Source organism: Arvicola amphibius, chromosome 10 (genome assembly GCF_903992535.2).
Source record: "Arvicola amphibius chromosome 10, mArvAmp1.2, whole genome shotgun sequence".
Classification (NCBI taxonomy): domain Eukaryota; kingdom Metazoa; phylum Chordata; class Mammalia; order Rodentia; family Cricetidae; genus Arvicola; species Arvicola amphibius.
Genome location: NC_052056.1, coordinates 13,745,022 through 13,756,041, shown reverse-complemented (window position 1 = coordinate 13,756,041; position 11,020 = coordinate 13,745,022).

Below are 11,020 nucleotides of genomic sequence, written 5' to 3'. Positions count from 1 at the left end.
TGAGAGTCTCATTTCCTTTGATTATCGGGCTTTTAAATTGTTTGTCCATGTTACTAAGAAATATCTAGATTTTTATAAATGTACTGAGTCACTATATATGTGTGTGTTTGTGTGTGTGTGTGTTGTGACTGTGGGTCTTGTTCTCAATAATATAGATGATCTGCATTGTAAGCAAGGAAAGACAAACTAAGAAGTAAGAAAGGGAGGGAGGAAAAGAGGCAGGAAGGAAGGTAGATTGGAAGGACAAGGAAAGAAGTCCAGAAACTGTCCCTACCTCCTAACATTTCTTTTTTTTTCTTTGTCTTTTCTTTCTATGTTCAATTTAGTTAAGGACAGTTCATCTGAACGTCTTGCCAAGGGAAACTTCTTGGCTGATAAAGTGCAAATGGAGTCTGAGTGAGGAATAGCCACAACCTGGCCTGTGTTATTGAGCTGAAAACAATATTTTTTAACAGCCTGAGTAGAAGGTAACATAAGTACCATTAACAATTTAGCTTCTCCAGGAGTAAAAAAAAATCCCTCATTATTTTAACAAGGTTTCTCAGCCAAGAAGTCCTCAAGGGCATTATGAAAGGACAATAACTGATGTATTTTAATATGTAAGAGTACATTCGGTAAGAGAACTGCCAGGTTTACCACCTGGGCAGAGTACAGGAAAATGAACACAGACTACTACACACTAGAGGCCAAGTTCATCACTCTCTAACTTACCAAGCCTCTTCCCTTGGCCTCTATTATGTACAGATTTGTTCTCTATTATATACAGATTTCATTTACAAACTTTTATATATCCACTAATTAATTTACATCTATATGCAATTATACGTAAATATAACAGTACTAATCATATTAAAATACAAGCATACCATACAAAGGACTCACTACACTAAATATGGCATACTGCTTCTCTTAGTGCTCTACTCACACACAAAGAAAATTTTAATTAGGTGAATTGGTAACCAGTGACATTATTATGTGTGGAGGTTTGAATAAAAATGGCCCCCATAGCTTATATATTTGAATGCCTGGTCTCTGGGGGCAGGTGACCTTGTTGGGGAAAGTATGTTATTGTGGGTGAGCTTTATTAAGGATTCAAAACACCATGCTAGGCTCAGTTCTGTCTATCTGTCTATCTCTATCTATTCCTCTGCTTACAGATCTGTAGGTAGCTGTCAGCTATTACTCCAGTACCAGGAATGCTACCATGTATTCCTGTCATGATGACATGGACTAAACTTCTGACACTATAAGAAGGTATAAGTTAAATACTTTATTTAAGATTTGCAATGCTCATGCTGTCTCTTCAAAAAAGTGGAACAGTGACTAAGTCTTATGTAATCATCTTGCCATGTACACATATATTGATGTAACATATAATCTTGATTTATCAGCTAAGCCCCAACCAGGAAAACATCAAAATTCCATCATAAGTGTATTTGGTAGTTAATTTTATTATTATAAAAATTATAAGTAAATAAAGACTTATTCATGGGCATTAAATTCTGATTGCATACTGCCAAGACTAATTTATTCAGAAATCACTTTATACATAATAATCACTAAGTTTTCTATATATGCATAATAATTACTAATTCTTAACCTTCTTAACCTTACATGTGAATTCTTCAAGTTTACAAATTGTTTATTATATGATATTTATTTACACATATTTTCAAACTTTATATCTAGTGTAAAATGTTGAATGTTTATCTCTTACCAGAATGTTTATTTATAATGTATAAAATGAATCATTTACTTTCAGTAATTCATTTTTTGAAAACCATTACTAAGTAGATAAGCAATTATCCATTATTTAACAGGAATAATAACATCTATTTATTTATTTATTTAATTTATTTATTTATTTATTTATTTATTTATTTATATTTCAACCCTAATCACTACTTTAAAAGTAACTACAATAAATGAAAATGTCTTTACATAGGATTTAAACAGTGTTGTCTTAGGTTTCTAATGCTGTGAAGAAACACCATGACCACTTCAACTCATATAAGGAAAACATATAATTGGAGTGGCTCACTTAGTTTCAGAAGTTCACTCCAATATCATCATGACATGAAGCATGGCAGCAAGAAGGCAGATATGATACGGTGTAGGGGCTGAGATTCCTACATCTTGAAGGCAACAGAAAGCTGACTGAGAAGTTGATTGGGTACTGTCCTGAGCATAGGAAACCTCAAAGTCCACCCCTTGCCAAAGACACAGCTCCTCTAAGTTGCCACATCCATTCCAACAAAACCATACCTCCTAGTGTGACACTCCCTGTGAGATTATGGGTGGGAATTACATTCAAACTACCATAAGATTCAAGGTTTAAGGTTTTCAGAAGATCATATCCTGATTATCAGAAACTCAGAAACATTGTACTCACCAGCAGCAATGTTTAAGAAGTATTTACACAGAAATGGAGCTCCTGCCAAGCACAACCACTTGGATAACTTGAAGGTAATTGTTCAAAACAAGTATATTTTGGGCAAGTTGGATGACTCAATTAGTAATGGCATTGCCACCAAGCCTGACAGTATTCAACTCCTCAGAAGCAGATAATGTAAGGAAAGAACCAGTTACCACTAGTTGTGCTCTGACCTCCACACACATGACTTGCTTGCATACATACATATGTATAAACACTTGTACACACAAACACAAATGTAATACCTTCTAAGTCTACATTTAATTCCCTTAGTTCTGTTTTATTTGAAATGATATCAACATACTGTTAATCACACTAGAGATTTTTTTGTTCTGACACACAGTGTCATTGCTATTTTTTTGCATAATCACAAACTGAAGCATGTACAGTGCAGTTTGTATCTAAAAACTGAAAGGACAATATATGCTCATACAAATATCTATGTGACTGTGTTTGATCCTGAGAAGGTACTGTAACAATCTCTGTTAGTGCATAGTGTATTGATCTTGCTGTGCCTGTAAGATCCCTTTTTTTTGGAGCCTTCCACCACCTTTGGTTTTATAATTTTTCTGCCTCTTCTTCTTTTAAATAAATCTGTGATCCTGAGGGGAGGAGATTGAAAACTCCACATCCAACAGAGGACAAATATCCAAAATATATAAGGAACTCAAGAACCTAGATAAAAACCCAAATGATCCAATTAAAATGGGAAACAGATCTAAACAGATAATTCTCAATAAGGAAAACCCAAATGGTTAAGAAACACTTAAGAAAATATTCAACTTAATTAAGCATCAGGGAATTAAAATTACTTTGAGATTTCATCCTTAAACAGTCAGAAAGTATAAGATCAATAAGACATAAGACAGCCATGCTGACTAAGATGTGAAGAAAAGGAAAACTCCTGATTGCTGGTGGGAGTGCAAATTTGCACAGTTATGAAAATCAATATTGCAAAAGTTCCTCAGAAATACAGGAATTAATTTACCTCAAGAATTACCTTACTATTACTGATGATACACCCAAAGATCTTTCATCCTACCACAATGACCCTTGCTCAAACATGTTCATTGCTGCTCTATTCTAATTAGAAAGAAACAGCAAACAAGCTAGCTATCCCTCAACAGATGAACAGATAAGGAAAATTTGATACCTTTACAATTAAGTATTAGTCACCTCTTAAAAAAGAATGACATCATGAAATTTACATATATGTGGTTGGAACAATAATATAATCATCCTGAGTGGGTAGCATAGACTCAGAAAGATAAATTTGGTGTATATTAGCTTATTTATTGATATTAACCATTAAATCACAACCAAGCTACTAGATATGAATTCAAAGAGATTAAGCATAGAGACTTAGACAAGGTGGAAGACATGGAACTCCTGGCAAGAGGAAATAGAATATATTTTAGAGGTTTCCTTGGGAATTATGGGAATGGAAAGATCAAGTGGGTTGGGGTAAAATAATAGAGGATGGAGGCTGTTTATTTGTTTCCCGGCCACCAAGACCCAAAATAATAACACTGAAACTATATTAATTGTGATACTGCTTGGCCAATCACTTAAGGGTATTGCTAACTAGCTCTTACATCTTAAATTAACCCATCTCTATGGTTTTGTGGTCTACCGACAAAATTCCATCCAATCTCTGTCTCCTACAGTGGCTTTCTGTCATCTCCCCAACTCTGCCTACTCCCTCCTCCTCTATCAGCTTGGAATTCCTACCTTGCCCTATTCTGAACTTCAATAGGCCCAAAGCAGCTTCTTTATTAACCAATAATATTCATAATGACAGAGGGGAATTCCCCATCAGATGAGGTTGAGAAAGGGAATGCAGAGAGAAACAACTAGAATTTAGGAGCATTTGAGGGGTAGTAGGGAAAAACTAGTACAGTAGAAAAATCCTAAAACATATGAAGGCAATCCTAATGATGTTTCTAAATAATAAGAGATATGGAGCCCCAAGTAGCTATCTCTTGTCACCAAATGAAGATTTCAGTACTGAGACTAGATTACGTTTAACTGAGTTAATGGCCAAAAAGATGTCGTGGAAATACCCAAAAACCACATTGTTGCTAAGATAGTAGGTTGGGTTGCTATCCACAAACTTACAGCAAGGTCCCAAGGCTGAAAATAACATCCACACAACTCTTTGAATTGGGAGAATAAAAGTTGTTGCCAACAAAGAATTTTTACTCCCATATTTAGTGGTTTTGGTATGGCAAGGTGCTCTGCAAACTACCACAGGAGAAACATAAACCCTTTGATATACAATTGGTCTTGCCTGAAAAGGTGAAAAAAAGTTTGTTAGGGTAATTAAACAATGTCATTTGACTTAAGGCTCATTTCACAGGATGGAATCCATGCCTGATACTCTGTGGATGAACAAGATGCAGAGACTATATTGCTTAGAGACCTAGGATAAAGCCAAGTTCTACTGGTATATTAAGAAGTAACAACAAAATGATCACTAAACTTAGTCTGTTCTACTCATAAATAGGTACCTTATTTGTCCAACATCAGAGAGGCACCCTTCTGAATCAGATGGGAACAAATACAGAGACACACAATCAGACATTACATGGAGTGTAGAGACCTTGGAACACACAACTCTAAATGAGATGTCTCTATAAAATCTACAAAATCATCCTCTATAAGCTCAAATTACCTTGATGAAGAGGAGGAAAGAAGGAATGTGGAAGCTAGAGGGAATGGAAGACACCAGGAGAACAAGGCATACTAAATCAACTGAGAAAGCTCACACGAACTCACAAAGACTGAAGCAGCAAGCACAGGGCATAAATGGTTCTGCACCATGTCCTCTGTGTTATATTATAGCTTTCAATTTAGTACCTTTCTGGAACTCCTGAATGTGTAAATGAGTGGGTCTCTGATTCTTATGCCTTTGGAAGAAGAACTCTTTTACCTCTGGTGCTTTGCCTTTTCCAACCTTGATATGATGGCTCTTCTTTTATCTTACTATGTTTTATTTTGTTTAAAAAAAACTGCTGAGACAAAAAAATGCCATTTAGGCCTGAGTGCTCCAAATCCTCTTACTCTGAATATTTCCAAGTTGTGAAACTCTGTGTGAATTCCCAACAAATATAAGATAAAGTTTTTTTGAGAAACTAAATGATTCACTGATCTATAGAGATTTATGTATATATATATATATATATATATATATATATATATATATATATATATATATAGTTATGCAACATCTTAGTGGGTTTTTCTACCTTTAGTTTTCATTTTGGCTTTTGTGGTTTTTTTGTAAAGAAAGAAAAAAACATGAAGTTGGGTGGGAAGAAAAGTTTGAAGAAGATAAAAAAGTTGGGGAAGGAAAAAATATGAAAAAACTATTTGAAACATTCTTTATAAAATATGCATTTCCCTATTCACAGTGATACTGCAGTCCCAAAGCACTTGCGTGTACATTCTGTTACTTAGGATCATTGTGTTCTCATTCTCTGTCTCTATCATTCTCCATAATTTCCAATTAGACTCTGCTCTCAAGTTATCAACTATGACCATAATATGTTGTATTGTGACATATGTTACACTCACAATATCAAAAAAAATACCAAGCACACATTTTTTAGGAATAAAACATATCTTGCCTCAAGAAAGTAAGATACAATTAATTCTCAGTCAAACAGGAGTGACTGTGACACACTACATGGATTCAGTTTGATTAAAATCACATACATCACTATAGAAACAATTATAATTTTTATATTCACTCAATAAAGAAAAACATGAACTGTTAATATTTTTTATTCAAATAAATTGATTGGAACACCCTGAAGGTTGAGTAGAGCACAACAAAATTTCTTCTACAGATTTTAGATCCTATCTGATGACATGTTTTTTGGTTACTCAAAACTAGTCATCCAGTAAAAATTAACAATTAGTAGCTTTTTGGATTTGCTTGATAATTTAAAGAATGTTAAATAAGAGAAGCATCATTGTGACTAAGAAGGGAAGTCAAGATAATTTTGTCTTTGAAACTGGAACTCTCCACAGTCTGACTTTCTACAATCAAAAGTTCTAATCAGTGAATTTTGTCTAATCTTTCACGAAGGAAGTGACTTTTTTTCTGAGAACTTTGGTTTACACTTTCAAACAAAAAGAGAAGACTCTAATTGACCTCATTTATCATGAAGTCAGTGGAGCATTCTAATTGGTCAATTTAAGTAAGAGCCCCCATTCTGCGGTGCAGAAAATAAATCATAGAGTACTCACACTTAAATGGAAAACCTATACCACATCTCTTTCTCCCAAGGAACAGGCATAATTACATAAGAGGGGACAGAGAGACCATATAAGCCAGATATTGTAGAGGACAGATAAAAAGCATTATTTTTTGGATATGACAGGACACTTGTGCATTAGACCTCTCTGTGGCTGTGGTGATACATACATGACCTACACAGATCATGCCAGCCAAAATTTTCTCATAAAGAGAGTGTTTAATAAATTCTCCCTAATAGCTGAGAAGCTATGGCACTTGATAGCCACTAAAAGAAAGTCAGTTTTATTCAAGTGTGTGATCACTCTATTAGGTTGTCCCATGCTTTAGTGGCCAGTCCCACACACCTTTACATAATGACAGTACTAAATGGACTCAGTGTGTTAAGACAGAAAATAGATAGATAGATAGATAGATGATAGATAGATAGATAGATAGATAGATAGATAGATGATAGATAGATAGATAGATAGATGATAGATAGATGATAGATAGATAGATAGATAGATAGATAGATAGATAGATAGATAGATAAAATAGTTCATGTAGTTGGAAAGAGGTATTGGGGATATGGGAGGAATTGAGGGAAAGAAGTAGGGTGGGTTTAATCAAAATAGGATGCATACATATACGAAATTTTCAAATATTTAAGAAATAAAAAGGATCTTCAAATTTATATAAAAATGAAGTTATAAAATTAAAAGAAAGAAAAAAGATTTCTAGAAATTAAAACTTCCCCTGTATAAAAACAAAAGTGATGAATTTGTTATCCACATTTAGAAGACTTGAATTTATCACTCCTGAAAAAGACACTGGGAGACAGAACTGACTTCTCCATGAGAGGAAGTATTCTTCAGGAATGCAGCCCTTCAGCTGCTACTCAAGATCCAGTGAATGATCCTAGACCCATGCAAATAGAGAAAGCACTAAACAGACTCAGTGGGTTTACAAAGAAGAGCACAGGAAGTTGAGAGGGAAAACGGTAGGAGACAGTAGGAGTGAGAGAGTGCTGTCATGCAGTCTATCAAAGACCTTTTATATGATTATATAGAATTCTCAGACAACAAAAAGTAAATAAAAATTCAAAAACAAAGTGTTTCTCAGATAATTTGTACTGTTAGACTTTTAAATGTCATGGAAGTTTGTAATTCATTGATAAGGTAAAATTAAGTATGTCATGTTTGCATGCTTTCCCAACTTTTCTACCTATAATAATGTAAATCTGAGCCATCTCAATTCAAGGTGAGTTATTATGTCATTTTTTTTTACCATGTTGAGTGATTCAAGAGCACATTTTCTTTACTTTATTTTCCTACTTCTTGTAAATAACCATGGCTCCAGGAGTGAAGGAGAGAACTCAAAACCAGAATTAGACATCAAAGAAAAATGTTTCTGTTGTGAAAATTTTTCATCACGATAGTTTACTTGTGCTGTTGTATTGAAGGGTCTTATAGCAAGAAATCCAATAGTCTAAAAAATAATATAATTTTAGAGCAAGAAATGTATTTCTTTTCTAAAAGAACTCACTTTACTTTTCAGTGACAAAATTGTTTTCCAACCATGTATAGAACCACATACATAAAGTCAGAAAATCAAACAAAATCATTTTTATTGATATTTCTTTAGAAAGTATATAAAACAGAGTGAAACTGATAGAATCATGAAAAAGCATAAATGGTAATATGTAAAATTATATTTAAAATGAAATATTAATGATTAATTTAGCTCAAAAAATATGACCAATGATCAGACCAAAATGGCATTCACAAAGAAAAGAAAACTTAAAGGGCCATTCAAATTTTCAATGCTTACAGGAGAACTTAAGGCTTCAATAGATATTCAAGGTTCTAAGTCACACACTCAACAATGAAACTTCATTAAAATTTATATTAAGTAATTATTTCAAACACATGTTTCACAGTTTTTATTTATAGTTTACTGTGATTCTGAACTTAGCTATGGTTTGTCATTGCCTTCAATTTCTTTGGTAACCAGATTTCATTATCTTAGATCTGATTTTGTGATAGCATTTGAGGTTTGCTTTAAGAGCCTACAGGGCTGAACTCATCAGTTTCTCCTTAATATTTTTGCTTTGAGAAAAACTAGTTTTTAAAATATATGTTTCATTAAGTCCAAATAATTATAAAAAAGAAAGGAAATATACAAAACTTTAATGCCAAGATTATTCCAAAATTTATCACTAATTTTCAACTTGTATTACTAATACATGGTGAAAATACGTACAGTAGCCTGGTTAAATTTTGAAAATAATAAAAATTGACATCCTTATAGAAATTATGTCAATAAAAGCAGTTTAAATATTTTATTTTTTATTGTAATTATATGTGTTCTTTTCTTTTTGTGTAGGAGTATATGCACATAGATATAACTCTCTGATGAGGCCAGAAGAGGATACTGGCTCTGCCTGAAGTATCAGCTACAAATGTTTGTGAGTCATCCAACATGTGTAATAGGAACCAAAGTTTAGTAGTTGGAATTACATATCAGTATCCTGTTAGTATTTCCTTGATGCCCTATCTTGAAAGAACAGACCTTTCTTCATGACTCCTCAACGAAAACAAAGCCAAAACAATTTAAGTATATTTTAGGAAAACTAAAACATTATCATTTAAATAATTAACTCACTATAGAATGCAAATCTGTAATGATTATTCTCTAAGTAGGAACTCATTTTCATAATGTTCTTCTGAAGTACTATAATAATGAAAAATTTTCTTCCCAACTATATGAATTCAGCCCTGAACTTTCCTTCACATAGGAGACATTTCCATTCTCATCCATCTGCCCTGTGCGTGCTCAGTCACAGGCTTTGCATTCTACAGTCTTTGTCCTCATTGTCATTTCTGATTAAGAGAGGGGCTGTCACTGTCACTCCATGACTTCTCACTGTCATTTTACAGCAGGAGTTCATTATTTCTAATCACTATTTTATGCCATTCTTTGATCCATCAGTTTTTAATGTTCTACTTAATTGACTCTTTTGTTTAAATGATGTGAGGAGAACTGCAGATAAATTTATCATTTATTTGATGATATCTGATATGCTTAATTTGATTGTACCATTTCCTAGATAGAAAAATGTATAGGGAATATTTTGTGTATTTTATTTATATGTCTGTCATATATAAGTTATCCTATGACCTTCTTATCTTCAAAGATTTTGGAAGCAGTAACATCATTCTGAGTTTGTTTGTTATAATCCGCTGTTCTTGCTTTTTAATCTGAAACATTTCACTCTTTAAAAATGATACCTTTAGTGTCTGTGTTAATATTTATATATATATATGTTTATATTGTATCATAATATGTCATATGTGTGTGTAAAGTTTTTGCTATACAAAATAAAAAATAATTTTAGAAATCTAATTTCTATAATATTTGCTACAATCTTTTTCATAAGTTCATTTTATAATATTTATTGAGTTATCAGGTGTGTTCAATGAATTCTTACAAGTCCCAGGCATTGAGAAGTACAAAAAGCCAAGTCTGTGACAAATAAGTAAAAAATCAACAAAATATGTTAGGAAAATCCTAAGTACTATAAAGAAACAAACAAAGGAAGGAGACTGTGGAGAGAGAAAATTATCTTATGAAATAATAGGTAATAACAAGGTTAAAAAAACAGGAATATGTTGCTAAAAAGCATTTTAAATGATACATTATTTTTCATGTCAATAATCTAAATCATGATAGATTAAAAAAAAAGAAAAAAAAGGAAGTAGTTGGGTATAGTAGTTGGGAAGTAGTTGGGTATAGTAGTATACACTTAGGAGGCAGAGGTAGATTGACCTCTGTGACTTCAAGGTGTGGTAGCACACACCTTTAATCCCAATGCCTGGGAGGCAGAGACAGGCAGATAAATCTCTGTGAGTTCAAGGTGTTGTAGCACACACCTTTAATCCAAGCACTGGGGAGGCAGAGGCAGACAGATCTCTGTGAGTTCAAGGACAGCCTGGTCTACAGAGTTATTCCAGGACAAAGATATACAGAGAACCTGTCTCAAAAAAAAAAAAAAAGTAAAAATAAAAGAAACAGAGGTTAAAATAAAGCCGCACAAAGATGGAAAATACACAGAGAATCTTGATACTGTATGCTATTGTGCTCTCTTTGAATCATTTGAATGCTGAGGAAGAAACAACAGCTGCTAAAAGATATTTGTTTATAAATGCTACTGAATTAATCCAACATAGATATTTTGAAAAGACCTTGACTTTAGAATTTGGATCTAAGGATATGATACTTTGGAGAAGAGATTCTTCTTTTGTTTTTACAGAAAATGAGACCCTATGGTTTGCTTCTATCCC